Source organism: Sorex araneus, chromosome 2 (genome assembly GCF_027595985.1).
Source record: "Sorex araneus isolate mSorAra2 chromosome 2, mSorAra2.pri, whole genome shotgun sequence".
NCBI classification, from domain to species: Eukaryota; Metazoa; Chordata; class Mammalia; order Eulipotyphla; family Soricidae; genus Sorex; species Sorex araneus.
Window position 1 is genome coordinate 363,298,526 of NC_073303.1, and position 27,991 is coordinate 363,326,516.

At 39.6% G+C, this 27,991-nt stretch overlaps 1 protein-coding gene across 17 annotated transcripts in view; it reads right to left on the minus strand.

Annotated features, from left to right (window-relative positions):
• Positions 1-27,991, minus strand: part of TCF4 (transcription factor 4) — a 378,340-nt gene that overhangs the window by 72,473 nt on the left and 277,876 nt on the right. The window lies entirely within an intron of this gene.

Here is a 27,991-nt window from a genome sequence, read left to right on the forward strand (position 1 = left end):
ATAACATGTTTTGGTACTCTAAATATGTACTGTAGCACTGTTGTAGCACTGTTGTCCCGTTGTTCATTGATTTGTTCGAGCGGGCACCAGTACCAGTAATGTCTCCATTGTGAGACTTGTTACTGTTTTTGGCATATCAAATACACAGTGGGTAGCTTGCCAGGCTTTGCCGTGTGGGCAGGATACTCTTGGTAGCTTGCCGGGCTCTCTGAGAGGGGTGGAGGAATCGAACCCGGGTCGGCAGCATGCAAGGCAAATGCCCTACCCGCTGTGCTATTGCTCCAGGCTCCAGTCCACCCTAAATATACTTTTTTTAAAAAAGAACCCTTTATTATCATGACTTTTTTTTTTTTTGCTTTTTGGGTCACACCCAGCGATGCTCAAGGGTTATTCCTGGCTTTGCACTCAGGAATTACTCCCGGTGGTGCTTGGGGGACCATATGGGATGCCGGGGATCGAACCCGGGTCGGCCGCGTGCAAGGCAAATGCCCTACCCACTGTGCTATCGCTCCGGCCCCTCATATGACTTTTTTTTAATGGAATACAAATATAGTTCTTTTCTAACAAGTAAAAGTGAAAACATGACTTTTTGGAAAAAATATACTCATACTTTTAAATAAATCTCGTCAGTCTCCTAAGTTCCCCAGGACTTTAGATTTCTAACTTCTCTAAATGATACGTGTCTTATTCCCCATAAAAAGTTTAGATGCTCTTTAGGGACCAATACCTTGTAAGAATACCTTCAATGCGATGGTTTGCCAAGAGCAGATGCCCAATAAATATTTAAGCAAACAGGAGGAACAACGTGGAAGAGGACATGCTATTTATTCAACTTACAAGGCTTGTAGAGAATTTCAAGTTGAAGAACCCTAGAGGACAGTACCTAGGAATCTTCAAGGGGAAAATCTGTCCCTTGAGTCATGAATGGCTGCCTGAAGGCAGTGTACAGGAGGGCGAACCTCTGGTCTCTCCTCAGGAAGATACCATATGGAGGAAACATGAAATGAAAGACAGGCTGCAATACTACACATGTCTAGCACTAGATGTGCAAACTCTTTCAAGAAATTTGTCCACGTAGATTTTGCAAATCTCTTTGACTGCTGTATTTGTGATACAAATCCCTTAGTTTCTGCGTGCACATTTTAAAAATAAAGATTGCAAGAAAGCAGAGTCAGTCTATGACTTTAATTTACTGCAAATGATTGATAAATGCAAACAGAATTAGTAAAGTACGGCAGATTAGCCCAGTACTTCTGATGGGGTTCTACTATTCCATTTAATGAGACATCCAAACTAGAGTGGATAAGGAAGCCTAATGCAAAATACAAACCTTAAACACTTAAGAAACCATTCCTTTTCACCTGTCGTCTAATTTCTCCCATTCTTTCATGACTCATTCAAATGAGGATGGACAAGAATTAAGCAGGCAAAATGAGAATACAAAACTAGACTTTAGATCCAATTTTATTTGATTGATCTGTACCTGCATTTACTCTTCATGGGCTCTTCCTGTGTTACTGCCTTGTTTTAAATTTATTATGTTTTCCCAGATAGGGTATAATCCAGTGTGATGTGCATCTTTTTATTCTTTCCATCATTCTGTGTCTGTTCTCTGACAGACAGGCGGTACTCACTTTCCAGGGATGGTTATGATACTAATGTGAAAGTATCTTGTACTGCCTTACCTCCCAACTTCTTCACACCTCCCGTCCTACCCACTACTCCACGGAGACTGCTCAAGTGTTCAGGGATACTACATACAAATGTACCCACTTTTTTTTTTTTATCTCAGCAGGCATCTGAGACGGCACTCTTTCCTCCCAGTCAGTGCTTTCCTTGTTTTCTCTGACTGGTCTTTGGTTATTGCTCCTGTCCCTCTGGATTTTAAAATTCAATTACCTTTTGGGCATACTAATTTGAGGGGTTTCTCATTGCATTCATGATAAAATTTAAAGTCCTTAATAGGGCACTTTATGATCTGGCCCACTGTTTATCTTTTCAATCTCATCTCTTACAATTATCCATCTGCACCATAAGCTCCAGCCATACTGAATTACTGTTGGATGATACTAATATATCCCACTCGCTTCCTTGCTTTCAGATAATATCCTTGCATTTGCTTGCTTAATTTTCATTCATTCTTGGGCCTCACTTAATCCTGATGTAAAAGGGATAGAGGCTCCCATTAACTCTGTGTCTAGAAGTTTAGGCTGTCAATCAACACCTTACCACACCACACTGTCATGACCTGTTGCCCGCTCCATGTCTATCTGCTTCAGTTTTAGATTCCAACACCTCGCTCATAATAAGCACTAAAGTTGCTCATCTCCACCTAAATGCAGGAGTTGAAGAAAGTACCTTAATTCTTTTTAAAACAAAACCCAAAATACCTCTTCCCCACTATGAAAGAAGTAATCTACTGCTTCCCCATTGCTTCAAGTGGATAACCGTAGGTGATGATGCTTGTTCAAAGACTGCGGATAAAACTTTGTCCAAATGCATGTCACTGACCCACCAAGAACAGAAAAAGCCTCAAGCTCTGGTTGTTTCTGTTCCCTAAATTCTCTCATGTTCTGCTCATGTACTTTAAGCCAGATGCTGAGAATCAAGATACCAAGAAAACAGGAGACAGGGGCCATACAGGACTTTCAATCATCCCGATACCTGCTATCTCTCTTGAGTACAATGTAGAAAGAGAAGGAAACTTCCATGGCTTACCAGGCCACGGAGCTCAGTGCAAAAGAAAGAGCAGGAGTTCTCAAGTCCTGGTCTGCCCAGGCTCGCACCCCCTGCCCCCCACACACACCGAAATTCCAAGAGAGGGTACAGTTCATCTTCATGAGAACCTACAGTGGTCTATCATTTTAGGACTAGATTTTTTAATAATAACGCTTTTTTTAAAAAATTACATACCAGTCACAATGGGTGATATTCAGTATGAATGTACCTAACGTGAAATGATCTGTGGTAGTTTCTAAAACAGTCTGATGTGAACAAACTGGGTGAGAAAATGCCAAAATTTGCATTTCCTTGAAATGTGATGCTATTCTGGGACTTCTAATTGAAAAAATGTAAACTGCAAGTAATTAAGAGTGGAGGGACACACCAAAGGTGGCTCCTATTTAGGCACATGGTAAACTGATTTGCCATTGAACAGGGAAGCTAATATTAGGAATGGCTAAGCCTAGCCATGCTTTGTGTTTGTTCAACGTCTCATACTATTTTTCAAATGTCATGGGCTCAGTAAAACCCAAAACACATTTTCTCAGTACTTCTATTTTTTCAACCCATATGTATTTCTAGAGAAGTTTAATTCATATGTTTCTAATTTATTTACATGCAAGTCATCAGAATGTTGTTTTGTATGAACTATTTGATGTCCAGGAAGCCTGTTGAGCCTTTCCTTTGAGCTTGGTTCCTGATGATCAGGAAGCCATGTAGAAAGAAAGAAAAAAAGGGAAGGAAGGAAAGAAAGAAAGAAAGAAAGAAAGAAAGAAAGAAAGAAAGAAAGAAAGAAAGAAAGAAAGAAAGAAAGAAAGAAAGAAAGGAAGGAAGGAAGGAAGGAAGGAAGGAAGGAAGAAAGAGAGAGAAAGGAAGGGAGGGAGAGAGGGAGAGAAGAAGGGAGGGAAGGAGAGGGGGAAGGAAAGAGGAAGGAAGGAAGGAGGGAGAGAGGGAAGGAAGGAAGGAAGGAAGGAAGGAAGGAAGGAAGGAAGGAAGGAAGGAAGGAAGGAAGGAAGGAAGGAAGGGAGGGAGGGTGGGAGGGAGGGAGGGAGGGAGGGAGGGAGGGAGACAGACAACAGACATGCCTATTGGAATTCCCCATATTTTTTTTGAAGGTTCAAATTTTGTTCAAAAGGTAGATGCATAAAGTCTGAGTGCAGTTCTATAGCTGGCCAGATTTTCCTGCTCTTCATCAACAGCACCCTTACTGATGTAAGTAATCTCTTCATGAGGACATGAGAGTGTTTACTGCCATGTCTGAACAGGAGGAGACCCTAAAGGGAAGGGGCTCTTCAAAGATTCAGCAAACGCTTTCTGCAGCATGGCACTGGGTGGACGAGGTCTTGGCACACTCAGAGAGGTGCCCAGTTTCGAACCTTTCCAGGAGGATCCTGTGAAAGCAAACACATTTTCCCACCGCTCTTGGAGTTTTCCAGGCATTCTTATTCCTCAGCTTATGAAAACATAACCTGCTGCAATTTGATAAATGTAACTCCATGTGTAACTACAAACCAAAGAAAATGAAGACTAGTAATAAAGGACTTCCAAGTACACTGTTAGTTTAGGAATCCCTATATTCAAACACAGCAGGTTTTCTTTTGATTTAATAAAGGAAAATTAAAGACATGTTATACTAAGTCAGTGTAGGAGGATTTTTTTAAATATCTTTTTAGCATCATTGGCATTGACATACATTTGCTCATTTCAAAAGTTACTATATAATAGTAATGCTTTATAAGACTGGATCCATTTTAATAGTAGCTATTTATTTTTTAAAGGACTGGGATATAAAAAAAAAAGCTGCATCCTCTATAAACTTCCCAAAATTTCAATCCAGAAACCAAATTAACACTGGGCATGAAACATATAGTTAGCATCAGATACTATCTTATGCCTATGTTAAATATGCGTCTAAAATAAAGCCAACATTTCCCATCAAACATATTGTCCTCTGTGGGGGGCGGGGGATGCAATATGAGGATGGTTTATCTGAACAGAGACTGAGATATTTCTACCTATATCACCTTTGAAAATTGAGATACATCTCTCTTCCCCATAATTTTTTTTCTATTTTCCCATTTCAAAACCAGGCATTAATAATGAGATGGTCCAAAAGTCAGTATCTCTCCAGCACAGATGCAGGTGAAATGACCCACCCATGTGCTTTTAGCTCAGAACCCATATTCTGCATTATTTTGCTCCGAGTCCCTAGTACTACATATTTCAAGAAAGTGATGTATATTTTTTGAAAAGAATCACTAAACTGGAGTGTTTAGTACATCATGATTTGAAAACGACTGATCTTGTATAAGCAAACACATAGAGATGTTAATTATCTTTATGTGGCAGGACGTAAAGCTGTCAAACTGAATGGTGATTTAAGGCTGAGTCAATAAAATATCAGTCACAAAACAAAATATCCACTATTAAAATGTTACTAGAACAAATCAATTAATAACTAGTTTCTATGAATTCGAACACAGCTCAGGACAAAATTTATTAAGTTACCGGAAGGTTACCCAATCACGAAATATCAAAACTTTGGGGGGAAAAAAGGGCATAAGTTAGCAGGCTGTTCTCCAAGCAAGGAGTAAACTTGACAAATGGGGGGAAAGATCTATGTATCATGAGTCAAAAATTATTGTACAAATACCTATTTTCTCTATAGTCTATGGTACAGACATGGCCCTGTAATTTTAGTTTGTGCTACCTTGTTTGATAAAGATAAATCCCAATGTAGAAATAAGTCCAAGGACAAATGAGTCAGATATTAGGTACCAGCAGTTGGCCTTTCAGAACTAATAATTCATCTCATAATTTGAAAAACATTTTGGAGGGCGTATTTTAGTTGTAGGTCCTGCTTAGTTTTCAGTCTAAAGGTAGGAAGATGTTAATAGAAATATCTACTCACGAGACACCACATTATCTTTCCAAACGCTAGAAATTTTCCCTCGTGTATAATGTTTTGAGATGCAATAGCTAAAGTAAAGCCATAGCCTCATGAGCCCCCATCTGTAGAACAGATTACAAGACGGTGGAATTTGAGTGCAGTATAGGGGAAAAAAATGTTACTTTGAAAGAAAACATTTTCCTGGGTAGCATTAAAAGTGTCTCTAACGTTCTTTCCCCCGCTTTGCCTCTCTGTTCCCCAATACTAGACTTTGGCAAACTCACAGATGCGCTCCCTGCTGTGCTGTGGTAATGAGGAGACTCTTCCCGGGGACCCCCTACTGCCACGGAACTGGGGAGAAGTCACTGTGGATGGGAGAGACGGGCTGCAGCCTCTCCCTTCTGAGGGAAAATGCTCAGAGACGTGCACACCACGCTTGTTTTTCTATTTTATGGGGCCTGAGATGCACAGGAAGAGAGAATGTCAGAGAACTACTGGCCCATGTAGCAGATGCTCAAGCAATTCAAAGAAGTATCCTACCCCCACACAACACACACACACGCGCACACACACACATGCACGCACACACACACACATGCACGCACACACACACACACTCATATACATTAATCTCTATTGCTGCCATTTTTCAGCATCATTTCAATGTTTAACAACCTGAACTAATAGCCATTTAAAAACACGTCCCGAACTCCTGGAGGAAACCCCCCCTCACCCCCCCCCCCACACCCCCGGCCATCCCCAGCATCCATTTGTTTTGAACTTGAGTACAATTCTGATCATCTTCAGAGAATGACCTGCTCAGGGATTTTAACAGAGGGGGGGGGAGGGGGAGGTGGACAATTTTTTTTTTGTTTGTTTTAATTGAAGGGCCTTAATGCGGGCCACATGTTTCTGGCGGTGATTCGGAGAGCAGAGGAGGGGGAGGCAGGGGCAGGGAATGCGAAGTGGTAAGGAGTTGGGGAGGGGGAGAGAAGAGGAGGCAGGCAGAGGGAGGGGTTGGATGATGAAAAGACCAGTTCCACAAGTGAAGCACATTAGCAACCCAGAGTGGAAAGGGCCGGAAGGAAAACCCACCCACCTCACCCCTGCGTTCATTCTATCAACCTGCAATTGCGGCAATCAAAACCATATGTCGGTTCTTCCCAGATCTTTCTCACAGGACAAACATGCAAAGGGCCTCAGGCCTGGCGTTGCCATCAAATGGTAATTGATACCATATGAGCCACAAAATAGAAAAGCACATGCAAACAGCAACCTTTCTCGCCGCACCCCCACTCCTAATCCCCCTCTCGGCCCCTTGAGAGGGATGAAATTGCAGGTCTTGCCGGGCTGCTAAGTGCACCGTGCACCATGAAAAACAAGTGTATGTGGCTGCAGTAACCACCTGTAAATCAGCGGGGAAAGAAACGTCCACTCTGCAACAGCGCGCCCGGGAGAACGGGCTGAGGCAAAAGGTCACTCCGGGTTAACCCAAGGTCATGGATCAAGGGAAAAGGAGCACAGGTGTGAAGGCAAGCCGGCTCTCAGTTCTGACAACAGGGGAGGGCCTCCCGATGGCCCCGCACATCACATCCGGCCTGCCAAGAGCGAGTTCCCGCCAAGCCACATCTGTCTTCCTCCCCTCCCGCAAGTGAGATAGTGGGAAAGTGGAAACCACTCCCCAATTATAAGGCAATTAGAAGAAAAGTGACTCCAATCCCTATCTGCTGGTCTCTTTTCCTGAAGCACTCTTTTTTTTTCTTTTTTGCATCCCATTGTTCTCAGGGAAGGGGAAAAAAAAATCCACAAAACCCTACTGAGCTGCAGGATCTGGCAGTGGCTGGGTGAATGGAATCCGGTAGGTGAAACGCAGCCCTCGTGCCACGGACACTGACAGAACTGCAAGTAGCATACGGCTCTCGCCTCTGCATGTATATATTTTCTTATTAACTCGATCGGGCAGAAATCTGCAGAGATTTGTTTGGATTTAGAAGTCACAACAGAATGTCAGTTTTACAAACCGAGCCTCATTCTGTGGTGAAAATGTACAGTTCTGGACCCAACCAGTCACCGCACGCAGCTATTTGTTCCAATTCCTCCAGCAGCCGCTTCTGAGCAAACAACCAACTTCTTCTAAACACACGCAATGGGTCTAATTTTTCTTCCTTGTGCCTATCCCATTATATGGGATATTTTAGTCTTATAGATCTTATGAAGTTTAAATATTTTCCAGATGGGAATAGAGAGTACAGAACCCTGTAAACACTTTCAGTTATAAAAAGGACCAACTAAGTACTTAAAACAGGGAGGATGATATAATATCCTTCGCTGGCGAGCAGTAACCTCGTGAGCTAACACCGAAACCGTCAAAAGGGGGGCAGCTATCAAGTCTCCTTTTCTTCTCCCAAATTCTCAAGGACTGGCTGATTCATCCTCATTTAGGTTGTATCTATTTATATCTTTTCTAATTAAATCATTCCCCCCCCCAAAAAAAAAGAAGATTTAAGCTCCCATTTACAATTCAATACGTCTGCCTCTGCATGGTAAGAAAACCACTGTGGTCACTAATGATCAGGTCCACTACCCAGAGGGACAGGGCAAACACGGCCTGACAGTGCTACCCAGTTGCCCGGCTTCTCACCAGCGCTCTCTTCCTATTAAAAAAAAAAAAAAAAAAACGTGGCCACAAAAGTCCTCTAACGAGGCAGCACTTTCTCAGGACCTCTACCCTAAAGACAACCCAGGAGCATTCATCCTGGCCCTTGATACCAGTGCCGGAGAAAAGGAAATGAGGATATGAAGGGAGAAAGTAGGAGAGGCAGCACATGAAAAAGAAAGTTCTGGAGAAGGGCGGAGTGGGGAGCGGTGAGGCCAAGCACATGGGCAGCAGGCAAAGCCAAAGCGACCCGGGAGCCCGGGAGGTGTCAGATCAGGCCAGCTGGGGGGTGACCACTGTGGGGAAATGCTGACCTTACCTCTGCCTTCCCTTCGTGGTCCAGCCAACATAACCCTGTCTCTGAGCATCTGCATTATTTAAATTTCAGCCCGTGCTGGTGCTTGCTGATTGGTCAGACTTGGCTGACAGCATCAGAACTGCAATCTGACAGACAAGGAGCGAGCAGAACCACTGCCCAGAATTCTTCCTAGGAGGGCGAGAGGGAACTTCATGCTGGATATATGAAACTCAGGCCCACAGATGTCTGCTTCAGGGCCCGGGGGCTCGCCGAGGGGTGGGAGGGCCTAGGATGAGCCTGGGAGGAGGCCACGGAGAAGGGGAGGTGGAACAAGCCCAGCCACCCGAATGACCACGCTCTCAGCTTCCTCGGGATGGAACTGCATCTGGGCCCAGGGTTCCTAGCTTCCCGCACGCCACTCCTAGTTCCTGTCACCTCCTGGGAACAGAGAAGGTTCTTCCCCCACATGCCTTCTTCTTCCCAGAACTCAAGTCGTGAGATCTCAGGGTTGGGATACTGCAGTTGCAGCGAGCTGTTTAATTACTTATTTTTTCAAAAGTTTCCAGGGGGTTGACCCTCTCCAGGGGATGAAGATATGACTCAAGAGACAGGTGGACAAAACACTTTTGCTGTGAACAGGAATGCTATGAACCATTTGATACCAGTAATGTGAAAGAGAGAGACAAAGATCGAAGGTGCCTTAGAGATGGCAGGTGAAGAATGAATCACAACTTAGCAATGGAAAGAAACAGGTATTACTGAGTTGGAAGCTCTTTTCATTCTGAACCAAATGCCTATTTCTTTCTTGGGCCAGCAGAATCCACTGACCAGAGCTAGCCACGGATCACCCTCTACTCTTCCCATCTTGCTAAAAACACACATACCACACAAATGCGCCTGAAAACACAAAGAGCACCGGTCTCCAAACAACAGGGATGACTGAATTTACCTGTCTAAGAGATCACTTTCCCACAGGAAAATTTATGTGTAGAATTTTCACATCCAATTAAGGATCATTTTGAAAACCCGCTTTCATATCCGCACTAACTCAGAATCCTGGCTATCCAACTTCAGGAAATTAAATTAGTAGGGTACTAAAATACAAACAGAGTTCCCAGTAGCAACAAAGAATGTTACTTGTTTAATTTCTACTTCCCTAGCAATGCCAGCAGAATTTGGGGAATGGCAGTATGCATTCATTAGACAAAACTTGAAGTAAAGCAAGGAAACAGTAAAATCAATAAGTAATATGAAAGTGGCAAAGAATGAGAACCTGAGAAACAGCACACAGCACAGTGGACAAGGTGCTTGACTTGGCATGTGGTCGACCCAGGTTTAATCCCTGAACTATACCTTCTCCTGAGCACTGCCAGGAGTGACTTCTGAACTCAGAGTCAGGGGTAAGCCCTGAGCACACCTGGGGTAACACCCCTCAAAAACAAATCAGAACAAAACGAAAACAGAAGAACCACCACCAACCAACAACAATAACAAAACTGTGGCAGGAAATGAAAGATAAAATATGGGCTTCTCAGAAAGGTAGGAAGGAAAAGATGAGGTTATTCAAGTGAACAAATGAAATAAATAGAGATGGGAATAAGATGTTTTGGTTGTGGGGAAGGAAAAGGTTAACATAACATAAACATTAAGACTTAATAAAAATTCATCCTTGGAAAACACTACACCAATCTAACATCAATTTGGAGTATTAAACGGCAGTGCGGGGTAACATCACATCATCTGTTTCAAAATAAAGTAAAAAATCCATCTGATCTTCATTTCATTTTTCCCCAACTACCCCCCAACCTCCCCAAAAAAGTTTTGTTTCTCCCTTCACTTTAAAACACTAGTTGTGTAACTAATTAAGAAAAATAAGGCTAAAAAATACAGCCCTGAAATCTGAAGAGGAAGCGGTTGCATTTGAAAATAAAAGCTTAACAGAAGTGGAATGAATGTCAGTAAAACTAGAGGGTCACTGTGAATGGTGGAAGTCCTGGGATGGAGATGTTTTGGGAAAATGAGGTGCCCAGGAAGTATGTATTTAATTTGTGAACACAATATGATGTCAATGAAATGCACCAGCCAACGATACAGAAATGACAAGAGAAAAATGCAAAGAAAAATAATAAAACAAAGGGGTGTGACATGGGAAGGTGTGAAGGTAATGGTAAAGAGATCAAAGAGAAACTGGGTGCACCGAATACAGCATGCAAGAAATTTGTTTTAGGATCTGTACAATTATAAATAAGATTTGCTAATGGAAAACACTGAATAAACATCATAGGCTGGGAAGACTATAACAACAGACGATTTCATTGATCTTTCAAATTCACTTTCTAACAAAAATTAAAATCCCTAATTACCAAGATCCATTTGCAACTGCCTGAGAAAACAAAAACAAACAACCTATGTACATACTATGGAAGGGTCTTCAATTTGATACAATTCTTTATCAGAAATGAATCTGATTGGTACCAAGGAAATGTTGGTGGCACTTCTATGACCCATGACATTGAAGGTAGGAATTCTCTTAAAAAAGAATAGTTATGCAAGCACCTTGCCCCAGAATGAAGGAAATCTTACTACTATGTTCACTCAAAATGCTCAACTCTCTTGGAATCCAAGAACTGGAAATATCAAAGATCTGTCAAGAAAATGTCACTCGAGAAGACAGCGTTTCTAGTGTTAGCATGAGAACCCAAGCAACCTTTCAGAGTCCTGGCCGGGGTGTAACTCTGGAGAGAATCAAGCTGGTTTCACCAATAAGCCAATAATTGTATATTTGGTATAAAAAATCTCAGTAAAATAGGAAGGGAAGCAGGATGACAGCAGTTTCAGGTGCTGAGACACAATGAAAACAATGAGGAAAGAAAATGTTTGCTTTTTATGTCAACTGAGATGTCAGTACCCATTAATAAATCTATCTGCTAAATCTACTCTTATTCATGGGGGACATCACCAATTTAAAGTAAAATAAATTATCTTTAATTAAATGGAATTGTCGTCTTCCTCCCGCTATCATCCCCAATTATTACATTCTAATCAGCCCTTTAGGGAGAAGGGAAGAGAAAATGCTGAAAGGCACAGTGACTATAAACAATTTCTCTCTCTGTCAAGTGATGAAATTTTTATTTTAATTATTGTTTATCACTCTAATTTGGGGAGAGAAGCAATGAAATCTACAAAAAAAAATTTTGTCATTTGGTGGGGGGAATGTGACACGGTCACTTTAAAATTTCCTTAAAAATTTCAGAAGTCGGAGCAAGTCAGTCATCACAGTCTGAGCAAATGATCTGTTTAAGCCTCATCTATTACTTTTATTTTCAGTGCATAAGTGCCCGTTTTAATTAATACCTTAAAACGCACTGCATTAACTAAATGCCAGCTCTGTTAGGCTCTCAAAACTTGGGATTACTGAATGGCATCCACTGACGGTATCAACTGAACAGGCCGGCAAGAGTAACGTCGGCATGTTCAACATTAAGACATGGAACTGCATAAAAAGAAGAGTTTGCCTTCTTACAAATATTTAGGGGGGTCTTTTATCCCAGGTCCCCCACACCTCTCCCTGTCTTTTCAACTGTACCCAAATTGTAAGAAAAGCAATGTATATTTTTAACATCTTGATTTGTTTTTGAAAAGATGTTCGCGCATCAGTTCTTATATTGATACAACAGTGCCCTCCCCCCCCAAAACGATAAAATCAGCAAGTAGGCACTTCCTCACCCTCAATCCCAATGCTCAGAGATGAACTATTTTCCCAGGGGAATTCAGGAATGAATTTAGGGGTGATTGAGCTCAATCTCCGAGTATGTGCTGTAACGATGCCTGCCTCATCTTTCTCTTCCCCCACCTCGGTTTTTTGTTTGTTTGTTTGTTTTATTATTATTACTGTGGACTTTGTGAGGGCGGGGAGTTTGTCTTAGAAACTTTGATGTAGCAACAAAATTAACCACTGAAATTGGGAAATTTATCTTCTGTTGAGAATAAATAGGTGGGGGTATTGACTCTTTTCTGACTACTCAGTGTTACTTTTAAAAATGTATTTTTTTTTCAGGGGGTAGTACTGTTTTCATTTAGCATGCCTTTGAATTGCCGCCTACAGAAGTAAAAAAAGAAACCACAGCTATACAAGCCTGCTGACTTTCTTATAAAAGAACCAGTTTTAAACTTGTTTATACTACTGATTCCAAATGAATTCAAGATGGTGGCTAGTTAAAGAAAGAGAACCCATGCCAAGGAGTTTGATCAAAGAACTTCAATTCAGCAATGTTCAGTTTTAATTGACCACTAATTAAGCTACATTAGTCCAAGAAAGGTCTGTATCACTTTGAGTAATAAAGAAAAGAATTAATTTAACCCTGTGTCAGTCAGCTTTAGTAAATTCATCTCAAGCGACAGGCATGAAAGAGGTGTCTAGTGTTAAATGCCAAAAGTGGTCTACAGAATTCAGAGAAGACCAGAGACTCCGTTTTCAAGTACGTTTGTTACTTCGCTCATGATGTCACCTTGCAGGTATAATTATCTTCATTACAGATACAAAGATGTCGGCTTTAGTCCCCGGGTTGCAAAGGGTTGCTTTAAAATTGGATTCAAAACATGGCATCATACCAGTCACAGTTTTAACTTTCCTGTATTCTAGACAAAAATAGAGTGGATTTGCAAAATCATGAGAATTTTCAAAGGCTTTGGAACTCTCCTTCTGGGAAAAGTGAGTTGAAGACTGGGGGGGAAAAACAACTGCAATAACACCACCAAAAAAGCTCATTATAATTAGGACCCACAAGCTATGACAACCGTGGTAGCAGCCTTAAAAGTCCATGTGTTAAAATAGTTCATTTCTGAAAATTCAGTGGCCAAATTTTTACTTGCCCACATAATGCCCATCAACAACTTTTATGCCCACAATTCTGTTTTAAAAAAATCTCAGTGAGGAAGAAACTCCAAAGATGGCAAAAACCCCACTTCAGGATTTGACATCAAAATGTAAGGCAGATTTAAATATACAGCTTTTCCACTTGGTATTGATGACTTTTAAAGTCGCTCACACCAACTCGGAGGTGAATCTCTAGGGTCTGATGGCAAATGCCAAAAAATAAATAAAATCTATTTATGTGTTAAAGTAAACCTAATGTCAATGCTGCACTGGCTTCAATTTTACAGTAATAACACCCACCCTGCGTGCCTGTATTAATAGCACCGAATCTTATAACATCGAATGTCATAATGGCCAAACACTCTTTAAGAGGAATATCCTTGTGGCCTCAGTACACATTTAATTTTATCTTAATGATTTTTGGCAACCAACTATTGCATTTTCTACAATAGAATTTAATGAATAACATTTTAACATTCTGCCAGTCCTCATTAAAATGCATTTGTTTGTGAAATGCAATAGCTAGCTATATGAAACCAAAATATTAATGCAAATTGGCATTTCTAAGTTTAAAGTGGTATTTGCATAACAGGAACTAAACATGGTACAAGCTGAAAGTGAACAGAACACAAATGCCTCAACACCATAATTATTACCGAGAGAAATGATGGCTTGTGTATAGCATTAGAAGCCCAAGGAGAGAGCATCTGCCAGAAGTGTGGGCTCATCCAGCAAGAGGATGATGGGAACATTTTAGCAATCACCTTGCTTATTAAGGAAGTACAGGTAGAGAGACAAACACACTCATTTCTGGTGTTGAGGGATAGCCTGGGATAGCTTATTCATCTACTACCACCCGCAGTTGAGACAGTAAAATAATTGATGTGATTTTGAGTGAGCACACATGACTAAAAGTGGTTATCAGTACCATCAACATTCATTAGACATAGTTCTGCAACTCAAACATACACGGAACAAAGTGGAACAAAGTGACAGTGCGCCCGGGCAGATAGCACAAAGGGCTTGTCCATACGCTTTACACGGCTGAGGCCAGGGTTGGATCCCCCACACCTCGTGGTTCCTCTGCCAATGTGAGGGTAGCTTATTTTCTAAGCACCACTGCATGTAGTCCCAAAGTAAGCAACAAGACAAAATCTTTTCATTCATTTTTTTCCCTACAAATAATGTGCTACCAGGCTGTATGTAAGAGAAGAAAACCTGACAGGTGAAAACTGATATTAGAAGAAAATTTGAAACAATTATTGACTCCTCCAGCAAATGTTATTCGAGCATATCTACCTTTCTATTATTTAGCTAATCTTTGAAGGGGAGAAACGGAGTAACTGTTTATTCTCTAAGTGTTTAAAAGCTTTATGGGAAAAGATAAAAATTTCAAACCAAATCAACTAATGAATGAGTACTGAGGATACAAGGGAGAGTTTTTTACTTCTTTTGGAGCAATGTTTGAGTTTTGTAAGTAAGCCATATTTTCTTCTATAAAATACTATTTTTTCTAACATTTGCACAAGCAGCACCAAAGTATAGTCTCTCTCGATTCTGTGGAAATCAGCTCTTTGGGGCTTTCTACTTAAGGGTCTTGTCGAACTGGGTGTATGGTAATTGCATATATGATGGGTGTGTGACTCATTCATTTGGCTGCAAGATTATTTTTTGGTTGTCTAAAAATGTTAACAAGCATCTAAAGACACATTAAGGAAATATCTCTTTCAAGGAGGCTCTCTCTGGCTCAAAGGAAGGTAGTTCTGGATTAGCAATGTATACAGATGGACAAATGGCTGTATTCTTTGCAAAGTCTGTGTAAGTTAAACTTTAAATTTAAAATAGACATGAATGTAGGTGAGAAAAACATTTTAGTATATTGCTGTGTAGCATAAAATATTGATTTGTACTTGTATTTGTATTTGTTGAGTGTAAAGCTATACATTTTTTTACAATTACACAGACATGTATGGCAGAAATGGTTCTGCTCTGGTCTGTTATAAGGCATATGACGTTGAATAAGTGATTTACTCTCATAAACTCTTCCATTTTCCAGGCTGTGGTTAATGACATTCCATAGTGCTGTCCAGTGAGGTAGTCCCAGTATGAAATGGGACAACAATTGGACCCCCTAACTTACTGTGATCCTATAAAATTTGAAAGTATTTAAACAAGAATGATGTGAGAACCGAGACTTGCTAATGTGCTTTACTGAATACTGATTACTACTACCGAAAAACAATTCGTGTAAGAGATATTTTAGTTGTAAATAACATACTTATTAATTAAAAGTCACAGTAGATTGATTTTCAGAGAGACCGGAGAGATAGCCCACAGTGGGTAAGGTGCTTTTCTGACCTGGGTTCGATCCCCAGCACTCCGTATGGTCCTCTGAGCCGCCAGGATTGATCCCTGAGCACAGAGCCAGGAGTAAATCCTGAGCACTGCTGGGTATAGCCATCAAACCAAACAATAACATTGATTTTATATTCCTCAAATGCCTCTCAAATATCATGCAAGTTTTCTGAAGTATAGTCTAAAAACACTATGGTCAAGTTAACATTTTAAAATTGTTTAAAGAATGATAGCTGGACACATAAAATATAAAAGAATTCAATAAAGATAATCAATAAGGATAATCAAAGCAATAAAGCATCTTGATCAAATAAAAGGTCAATGCTTCCTCAAAGTGCTTGGACTTAAATTTTCAATTAAAAAAATTACTTTCTCCCAGAAAACGAATTACCCAGATCAATGAGATGATCATTAAAAATGGTCATCTTTATCACTTGCCTAGTACATGCATATACAAATACTGACACATCTTATTTTTAGTAGTTTACTTCGAGTACAGATTGTTCTATAGAATAAAATGTGCAAAAACAAGTCAAAATAAATTCCAACTTAGGGCAAACGTGTAAGACGAAATGCGTTGTGACATATTGTAAACCTTGGGTCATCAAAGTGACTTGAGCAGAACTGTGTTGCTCCAAGCTGGACAAGGAAACAGGGAGATTTCCAGGATGGAGGCTGGATATGTATGGGTCTGAATAGACTGTAACAGCAAAAGGGCTAAGAAAGCATCCCTGTCTGCCAAGGACAGATCGCAAATCAGAGCTACCACTCGTGGACTCGCTGCCATATCGTCTCTGATCAAATCTTAGAGGACCTTGTATAGCATGAGGAGGAAATTGAAGAATGGCACTAGGCACTGTCAAAGTTGGCAGCTCTTTCCAAACCTTGGCATCTAAGAAGTGAGGTGTGCCTCTGGGTTCCACAAGTTGGAAGGTCTAAGACTCTGCCACCACATCTTGCCGCCTTCCTCCACAGAGTGCCTGGGAAGACAATCCAGGCTTCAAAGTCACTTCCAAGTCACAGCTAAGACTTCTCCACCATCGAAGGGAAGCACAGCAGTGACAGGAAAAGGGATTCTCATTTATGGGTGGAGAAAGATGCAACATTATTGGGAATGCTGAAAGGAAAGTCTTTCACGGTGATTTTAATTTTCAACCTTTTCTTGGTGTGAGGAAATTTAAGTTGATATAAACCATAGCCTTAATGCCCCAAATAATTAAAAATGTAATTATAGTTCATGTCAACTTGTTTTCTATTTTCCTCTTTAAATTTTATAGAAAAAAATCAATGACAATAAACAGTGTATTTTCGAATGACTCTAGTAAGCCAACTATGTGTAAGCCAATTAGAAAACTATCATAAACACTGATAGTTTATGCTATAAGGCATCTATGTATTTTTCATAAATATATCTTTAAGGAATGAAAAAAGGACCTCACTCAAACTATATGTTAATAGCTATTCCAAGGCCGTTTCAGTTGGTTCAAAAATATTGTATAGCCTTCCTAACAAATAAAAAATCTACAGTTTTGGTGCAAGTAATTGGATAATGCCATCATTTGCTAGGAAAAGAAAGAAGGGAGATTCATGGAAATAAGAGTTCGAGAAGTTGCTATCACTCATAAGGTGGCTTCCCAGGATGCCAGGGATTAATGAGTAAGGTCCAGGTACATTATTTCTAAGATAGACCTTCTCACCCTCAGCAGGAGAGCGGGCTGACCTGGAGCCCGTGACGCCTCATCTGAACACTAGCTCTCAGAAGCAGAGAGCCCATCCAACTCCCGCAGTTGCAATACCAAATATTTCCCAGGGATTGCCATATGTCCCCTTGGGGGCACCACTGTTCTAAAGATAAATGTTTGTCATCAGTATACCAGCAATGAAGATCCACTTCGATATTCCTGAATTTTCACACAAGCCGTGTGACCAGCTATCAGATCATTTCTTTCAGCTACATGGGGAAAAATTAATTTATGTTTGCCATCACTCTGCCTGTGACTTTTGGAGTCTGTGACTGTCTGGTGCAATACATGTCAGTTCTAGACTGTGACTTTAAAACGGGTACTTACTGTTCATTCTGGAACTTTTGGAACCATCTCCGTTATAATTTCATTATGTGATGGAAATGTTTATTGCTTCCAGCTCATGTTTGAAACTAGATATAATAATCAAAATAACCCACTACAAGTAAATTTTTGATGAACAAACAAGTTTTGTGTAATAAATAACTGCATTATCTGTTACTGTCTAGTTATGTAATTTATCCACCCACCCATCCGTACTTTCTCTGATCAGCTATATATTTATCATCATGAAATCTGTCATGTTTTTAATTCTGATTGAGTTACACAGGTAAAAAGCCGAGGACCAGCCAAAGAATTTAATCTACATAGCTCCCTAATGGCAATGCCTCTGTGAAGGCACTAGTATCTATAAATAATTCCACATCAGCCCAGCTGGGAGTCCTATATAATACATCATCTACTTCAAAATAGGAAATCATCTAGATTCTTAAATGTGACTACACTTTTTTTTTAGATTGATTGCAGATGACCTATTGTAACATTCAAGATTCCAACATGTATTATCCCAAGATAAATACAAAATAGATCAAGGAAATGCAGGAAGTACCATCTATCTCTCCAAAATAGATTAAGAGGATCTGTACACTGAGTATCAAACAATTATTAAAGAACCCCAAACAAGTGCTAGCTTAAAGCTGTTTAACAATGATTTGATAGTTCTATTTTTTTTTTACATTTCATCATTTAAAAAGGACGAAGGAAGCACCTAAAGGAAAAGCACACCGCATTCATACAATCTATGTGCCTTTCCATTCCTCATGACATATCTAAAAGGCAAAGAACTGAAAAGGTTAGGATCTCATAATGGCTCGTGTTAAGTCATCTTTCTTAGAGTTAATTAAGGCAACTGAATCCTAACAGGTTTTATTAGCAAAACTGACACTGTAAAGCTGGGCCAAGAGGACCTGCTACCACATTAATTCCTTAAAAGGTAAGTGTGTGTAACAATCACACTATTTCCAGCAGTTTCAGCTCATGACCTGGAAGCATTCAAAGGTCTGCTGTACCTTGCAACTTCTGGGAAGCAAGATACCAGATCCACATCAATATACTTAATCTTACAGTTACCTTATTTAAGCTTTTAATATGGCACAGGTCTCTTTCTCAGGTGCTAATAGAAAAATCAATTTTAAGTCACAACAGCTGTGATCATTTTAAATATCACAGCTGTCATGAGTTGAAAATAACCAATTTGAGCATACATATTTCTGCTGCAAATGTAACAAAATAAATGTATGATGGAATTTTATCTTTTAGTCCTTTGAAGCTTAGTGTCTAATACAATAGTACAGTAATAACTTACTTGCTTAAAAAAATATCAGGGTCCCCCCACCCTTTGTTTAACAACTCTGACCTAACCAAGGAATAGTTTAGAAGAACATGGAAGAGCATCAATTTAAGACAGACTCATAAGGAACTAACTATGGAAAATATTTAATTATTGTGAAAACAGGACCAAGTCTGAATAGACTGTTAAATAGTTGATATCAAAACTGTTCACTTATGTAAACATTTTGCTGTGAAGCTCGGGAGGGGATTAAGTAGAATCCATGCTACACATTTAATGTTATTAATGTCTAGGAATTTAAATTAGTACACAGAACAAGAGCTAAACTCATATGAATAGCATTAACAAGGCTCCCAGAAAGCATGGCATTTAACCACTTCTTTGCAAACTATCTGTTGGATGGAATGAAATAAAAGGTATTTTTTTTTTCACTCTCCATCCAAACTGCTCACTACAATTCAAACATAATGACATTGTTCAAGAACCCTTTAGAACAGGCAGAGAACGGAGTCAGGATATGTAAGACTTTACTGCTGGAACTGCCTTAAATGTGCGGGACCCTAGATGTGATCCTCAACACCCACATGGGCCCTTGGAGCACTTTTGGTCTAGCCCCCTTAAGAGTTTAAAAGGCAAGAGGGAAGATGGCACGGTACCCACTACGTCATATTCCACTGGCTTCAGGAAGTCTAGGTTCTCTGCATGAAAAGAATTGTCCACAATAAACACCCAAGAGACTCTAGACTTATATAATAAGTTACTGCCACAATACAAAAGGGAGGGGCCCAGATCAAACGCTCGAAAATTGATATTGTCAGGTAAAACAATAAGGAAATAAATAAAATTAAAAAAGCATAGGGTCAAACAGGGCAGTGGCGATGTTACATAACCTAGCCTGTGATTTGAAAAATTCACTCCATCTTTCCACTTTCTGGTCAACGTCTAGCAAATAAAAATCTAAAATATTTTTAACCCAGATCTTTAATTCTATCTCAATTAATTTGAAATCCCTCCCCTTTTTTTTGCCTCCTGTTCCCATACAGATTCGCAGAGTGGAGTTGAAAATGTGGCAAAACCACCTCTGGTAAAAGGCTGCGGTGCCCCATTCTCAGGGAGGCTGAGTACGGCCGGTCCAGGAAAGCCCTACCATCCCCTATTATTTGCATATTAATTTCAAAGCTACACGAAAAACACTGTAGTCTTTTAATCACATCAACACACAAAATGGCACTACAAAGTGAAACGACACTTGTTAAACACTGATCCCAACCCCCACGTCACACAAAGGAAGCCGAAGAAAACAGCCTCACCCTGCTCCTGGAGGCTGAGCCTCCACTCGGGATTGTAATAACAGGTGCAGAAATAATAATGTGCTGGGCAATCAACTTTTTCCCTCTGATTTGTCAGTTTAGCTTAATAATGCCACGAGGAATGTAAACATTTCTGCAATTTATATTTAAAAGTCAATAAAATAATGGGGTACAGAATTTATCCTTTTTAATTTTTTAAGTAATACATTTGATTATTTTAATCACGTCAGTACTTAACTGGATGGGGTTTAAATATGCATGTAACATCAATTTAATTTGTTTTATTCGTTAGGAAAGCTATTGAGCAATCCAGCATTATTCTCTTAAGAGAGAGGAGAGAGGAGAGAGGAGAGAGAGAGAGAGAGAGAGAGAGAGAGAGAGAGAGAGAGAGAGAGAGAGAGAGAGAGAGAGAGAGAGAGAGAGAGAATGCAGACATTCTGGAGGAAAAGAAGTATACTGCTTTCCTCCACAGAGAAAAAAGAGTAGCCAGTTCTTTTTGGGCTTTCCTTGGAGATATGGTTCCAGCACCTTCAGAATGTCCTTCATTATGAGCATTTTAAAATAGAAAGCGAGGAGGTGAGAATCCAGAGCACACTCATGAGATGGCAAACAATAAAAACAAGAAGTGTTTCCAGACTGTGGCTAAACTTTATTGGGACTACAGTAATAGGGCTGTGGTTGGTAAACGCATCAACTATTTTTAAAATGGTGTGAGAGTTTTTCCCAACATAGCAATTCCCACTTGAACTTGAACGGGATCATTATTGGTGCAGTCATTCAGTACTCTATAATTCTCACCCTCGGGTTTGTGGAGGTGAAAAAGCCAAGATAAATGTTAGCCTCCACTCTTAACATCCCCTATTCATTTTCGGGTCAGCTACAATGGAAGCAGCTGGAATTCAAGTCTCCCCATGCTGTCCCACCAATTACCTCAACTTGCCCTCTCTCAGGGGGAATGTAATTTGGTCTCCAGGAAAGCACAGCTCTAGGTCCCCAGAGGATGCCAAAAGTCTGCATCCTCCAGGGTTCTGGAGGTGAGGGGTGTGGAACCAAAAACTATGGCCCACACTATCCCACCCCAGACTTTTCAGGTGTTTTAAAACATACCTTTTGTTCCAACTCGGTAGGGGTGCTTCCTTTTAAGACAGAATGCTTCCCCAAATAAAATATTAAAGATGGTCTATTTCTTTAAAGCCACTTTTGAATAAAACTGCACTCTGATTAGCACGTGTCTATTTCTTTAAGAAGAAACAGAAGCTGGAACATAGAAAAAGACTAGGGAAAGAATTAAAACAGTAAGACATCTGAAGATCAAACTATCAGAACTGCGAATTTTCAAACTCTAATCAGGATACGGATTTGTGACATAAATATGCCCATTAATAAAGGCCTTTAGTTGGGAATCCAGGTGATAAATCTGAAGCACTGCCAAAAAGGAAAGCCTCCCAAAGTTTAAGGCAATACATAATTTTCAAAAGACCCAAACCAGCACGCTGAACTTTAACAACTGTTCCTTAGAAGGACAAAATTGTTTTGCTTACTAAAATGCTGTAGCTTTTAGGCCTAACTCGTTCCAATAACGTGCTCAAGTATGTTATAGATTTTTCAAATGTGAAAAAGCCAACTTTTACAGAGTTTTCTGAAAATTTCTTACAGAACATTTTTAGCAGATCATTTTTATCAAAATCTAATTTTGCATCTCTTTCAGTTTTGTCACTATTCATCTGTTTTTTTCCCCTAGTATATAGATAACTGCTTTCTTTGGGACTATGATGATTTCCCAAACAGATTATAACTACTTTATGAATACAGGGAGCTCTAAATCTCTCTTGTAAATAGTAATGCTTCCACATATAATGATAACCCACATCATCTTCGAGTTATATTTAAAGTATTGAGGTCTAATTTAAATCTAATTAAAAAAATACAAACTCTCAAAGAGTAACATCTAAAATTACCTATAAATGATACTGTAAAAAATGAGCTTTGGATAATTGAAATGAGTTACCGTATGAGGAACAGGAGTAAGCATGGATTATCATATAGCAATGAATAAAATGGGGTAAAAAGGCCGAGTAGCTGGTGAGTGAAACTCTTACTTCCAAGTCATACCATTAGGTTTGATCTGTATGCAGAACAGATTATTTCTCCATTGTGTTTTCTTCTAAAAATAAAGGTGCCCTAAATTTTAACCTTAAAAAGTGTATCTAAAATGTATGGCTTACCACTGAATCGATAATTAGGGATTTTACCAACTCACTCCCCTGATGGCATGGTGTTGATCCTATAACTGGCCTAGAAGGCCAGTCTAGAGAACTGCTTCTGAAGTCTTCTGGCCCCTGGTGGCACCCCAGGGATAGAAGTTGCAAAGAGGGTGGAAGCACACTTGTGCAGCATTCACAATAATGACATGACCATGTCTAAGATCGAATGACAATAAAACTTATAAAGAAGAAATCCCCAATTCTCCATTTGGTCTGTGGTAGTCCTGCAATTTTAGTAAAAACAAAACAAAACAAAACAAATAGGGAGTGTAATGCAAACCACATTTATAGTGGAACAGGAAACAAACAATTCTTCAGCACAATTTCCTGTAGATCAGTTGGAAAGGTATTTAAAGACCGAAACAGCTATTAGGGTTTTTCTCCTGGCTACTTTTCTTCCCAATCCTCTTGCTTTGTGTTCCAACGTCCTTCTTCTAAGCCCCTTGAAACAAAGCCATCATCACCTAGCCTGTATGCTTATCAAACCATCACAACCCTATTTGAAAGGTTCAGACCTACTAGAATTTATAGATTAAATAAAACTGACCAAAGATGTAACTGGTTCATATTTTCCTCCTAAAAATCAGCCCAAGAGATATGTTCATACCGGTCTCTGTGAATCTCACGCAAGGGGGGGTTGGAAATTTAATCAGGCAGGAGAGCAAGATGAAGCCACAATATCAAGATTTAGCATCTGGTTAATTTTTACCAGCAAAAATCTAAAGACAAAAATCCATAGGAGTTTGCATTTAGCAATCAAATTTGAGCGGAAAAAAGCAGTGCTATTTAAAAATGGAGGAATTAAAATGCTTTAAAAATCAACACCAAAAGTAAGCTCACATCAAAGTTTTTTTCCTGCATGTTTTTTTTCTCTGATATATTTTGTTCTTTGGAGTCAGTGGGGAGTTAAAAAAAAATCATGTTAGCTTGTGACCTAAGCAAATTTTTGCCCTACAACTGCATTTAAGTAGAATTTCAAAAGGTAACACATTTAGACCAGATGCCTCGTTTATTATCACGATGCTGAAAATAGTAAGTGTAGTAAATGTCTTCTAAACACACTAACTACAATTTGCATATAGTTAGTATGTGGCTACCTGCAAGGCTTCTGACACCAACTGAGGTCTGCAAAGAAAATCCCTATGTAAAATGCACTGGAAAATGGAGCTATTAGGGTTTATTCAGATATTAGGTTTTTCAATGTTAGCACTTCTTGTGGGACAGGGGTAGGGGATCTGAATATTTCATATGTTAATTTTTAGCTTAAAATTCATGTTATTAAGACTGGCACTAATTTATAGAAAAATCATCTAAAATGCATTCCCATTGGAGAAATTCTGGCATCAAATATTCCTGTTTTATTTTTAACCAGAGAAGAAATCATAAAATTATTTTCTCTTTTTGACCTGGATATCAGAAATAATCAACATCCACTTTCATCTCTGAACTTTATGGAGTTGAAAAGCTGCATTATACAACCCACAGTCAGAATATAAACATGGAAAGCTCATTACCATTTACTTTCTGAGATTTGATGACTTGACAAATAACTATTTCAAAACAACTAGTTTGAAACATGGTTTGAAGCTTGTTAGTATAAAGCAAAAAGAGCAATTACAATAATTATAGGTTTCTCTATACGGTTTAGCACATGCACAGGCTGGTGAGAGCTGATGAGGTGATCTTATATTACCATTAGGAGGAAATTTCGCCACTTTTGTTTTCAATTTCATTTGCCATAATTTTATCTTTGCGGAACTGCTTTATTTTTAGAGAGATGGAATTTGACCAAATAGTTACTTATTGAAATTCTTAGTCAATGAATTGGAAGGTAGAAGCAGTTACAAAAAATCCAGATTTAGAGCTAAACTGTACTTGGGGTGACCAGGTAATGTCTGACACTGTTAAGAGGTGAATGAAGCGACGCACCGGAGACAGAATCTGACAGAATCTCACTTGCAACACCTAAATGAAACAGAACTGATTTTCCCTATCAAAATCCACTTGCCCGCAATTAAGAAGGGTGCTTTCAAAGTTTTCAGTTAGGTGGGGAGAGTATTCCTTTGTGCTTACATCTCCAGTCCCTAGAGATAAAAAGATGGCAAAAATAATTTGGTCAAGACTCATTTAATTGTCACCTGCAGAGGAGTGACTTTAAAAACTACACTCTGATGGAGGGGAAAGATGATGTCTTCCTACAGTGCCAGTGTTCCATTTATTGCCCGTTTTAGCTACATGACATCCATGCCTGGGAACAGGTTCCGGCTTCCACACAGAGCGGGCTATAGGGCGTGCGTTGGGATATGGTCATGGCAGCATCTCATAACTTAAGGCGAAAGAAAATTCCCATCCTCCTTTGTCCCGCACCATCACTGATCATAAACTATGTGTGGCGAGGAAGTGAGAGGGCAACTGATTTTCTAAACCCTAGAGCTACCAGTTGGCAAAGGAGAAATCCTAATGGTTGCGATGGGGAATTGTACCCTCGCCACAACCTAAAAAAATCACAGTGTTTGGGAATGACTTTACATTTTTCTTCTTTTGTTTATTCACAGGGTAAACCTGCTTCCTCTGGCCTCTCTCAGTTCAGAGAGTTCAAACTGAATTTAAACAAGTAATTGACTTGTCACTGGGGGGAAAAAAAAAGAAGGAATTCGGGGCTCCGTTGTCTTCAGAGGAAAGCCTGTGTAACAAATAGCTGATCACACTTAGCTCCCATAATTTAGGTTAAAACACACATTGGTCATCTGCGCACACACAGAGAGAAACGTAGAGGTCCCCTAACCCAACAACCAACGAAACACAAATGTAAAGTCTTTTCAATAGGCTTTCTGAACAATTAACGCATGGCATACACAATCTCCACAAGATGTCTGGCACCAAATCAAAAGCCGCTGAATGCAGAATTAGAGCCAGTACAATACACACTGTAGAATCAACAAAAATCTGCTTCCCCGCTGTACATATGAAGGTATTTTTAAAAATGGTATAGAATTGGCCCCAGCCAAGGACCACGTAACTGGACATTCCTGTGTGTTTCATGAAGCAAAAAAACGAAGAACTGGTCACTTTCCATGGCTTCAAAAGCCTTCTGCTGGTGTTCCAAATGGCTATCTTTCCTAACTATAATGTATGTACAATTTGCCTCTTTCGAGTGTTTGAATCAATAGAGATACACATCACCAGATTTGTTTTTAATAAACGCCTTAAAACAGTTCCTATAAATACATTTCCTGTGACAGAGCGATCTTGATTTTATGAGTACCATCCTCTCAAAAAAAAAATCTAACAACCAAAATATTTGGCAACTGAGAGGGCATATTAGTGATATGATGTCATATTCAGCATTTTCTTATGGTAGAGGCAACTGGCAAGCTGTGGGAATGGAACACGTATTTTTAAATTCCTTTTGGTTAAAAGGGAGTTAAAATGTCCAAAAGGAACTAAAATTTTGTCAGCTCAGACCTTGATATGCAAAATTAACAATTAACAAAACTGTCATTACTGGTAATTCCTATAAATAAAAACCACAGACACTTATACTCATTGTAATGTCTTATCTTGTATAAGGGTCAAATAATTCTCAATCTATTTTCTTACATCTGAGATACATTCACTTACTATGACAGGATGATTTAAAAAAAATGTTGACTAAAAGAACTATAAAATTGAAGGCCAGTGACTGACCAAATTGTGTATGGGAATGCCAAAAAGATCAGAGACAAAAAAAAATCTTAAGAATTACATATGAGCAACTACCAGTTGCCAATGAGGTGCTTTTTTAAAAAAAAAATAGTTACATAATTCCACTGTTTAGGTATCTATGTTATAAATTTAACCACTTCATTTGGTCAATTGACCATATATTACTCGTTTTAAAAATTACTTCCCTTACCGCACTTACCATCTCAACTGCTCTTCTAATTACAGTTTCTTTTCTTGTTCTTTTTTAGAGATAAAGATAGTTTCATGAACTTTGAAGGATATACTTGCATTTTCAAAATCAAAGTAAAGAGCATTATTTGGGTAGTTACTCATTCACAAAATTGGTTCCCTGAATTAAAATGATTAATCTGCCTAGAACACAGTGCACCCTGCAAGCCCTGTACATGCATGTGCATTCCAGTATATGCCCAGCAAGAAATAACTGTGAGGCACAGTCGGTATGTATATACAGGCGTGCACAGACCACCACACACTCAGTTTAATTTGTTTGTGCCAATAGCTTCGGCTGAATTGGGCCTTCGTGAGAGCTCTGATCGGTCCCTTTTGGCCCAACTATCACACTCTGATTACGATCAATCCAAATGGAAGTTCAGACTACACAAAGAGAGCAGTTTAGAAATGGCTGTTTTTCACTTTCCCCCTTTCTCTTTTTCTATTTTAAAATAATACTTTTTTTTTTTTGCTTCTCTATAGTCCAACAACTCTTCTGGAGAGCCCCACATACCGATTTGAAAATATTGAAATCCTTTTCCTTCAGAGGGCCCAGCCGAAAGGGGAAAAAAAATAAACCTCCAGATGGCAAGTATAAACCTTCTGCTGGGGTTATGCACAAAATACCAGACACATTTTTTTTTTTCTTAAATAAAGCGTTTCTGTTGGAAGGGGGGAAAACTGAGGCAAGAAGCCACACAACACAAATAACTTATAACAATATTATTATATGCTTGAATGAGTCTTGTTTTTTGCCCCCCTTCCCCTTTCTGGCTTTAGAGGGGGAAAAAAATCAGCTTATATAATCGACTTCTTAATTCGATGAAGTTCTCTGCCTCTGCTCCACCTTTCACATTCTCTACTGGAAAGCCGTTTCGCTGAAGCTTCCAACTTAATCCGACTCAATCGAGCCCCAAACCTCGGTCCAGGGAGAGAACCGTACCCCAAATTCCCTCGCAGCCCAACCTGAGCGTTCCCAATTCTGCACCCCCAATGCGCTCTTCCTTCCAAACACCCGTGAGGAAGGAACACACATTTCCCAAGAAAAGCCCTTTCTTTCTTTTTCTTTCTTTCTTTTTTTTTTTTTCTTTTTCATCTCACCACCTCCTAACTTTACCTGACACCAAACTTTCTCTCTGGGATCCACTTTCCACCACCACGCTCTAAACCCAGCTACTTCTCTAGTCTAGGGGGTGGGGGGTGGGGGGGAATATTTTAATTTTCTCTCTCCCCCCCCCCCCGACTTTTATTTTTCCTCCCCTTAAAAAAAAAAAAAGAAGAAGGCAACCAAGAATACCCTCGCATTGGGCAAG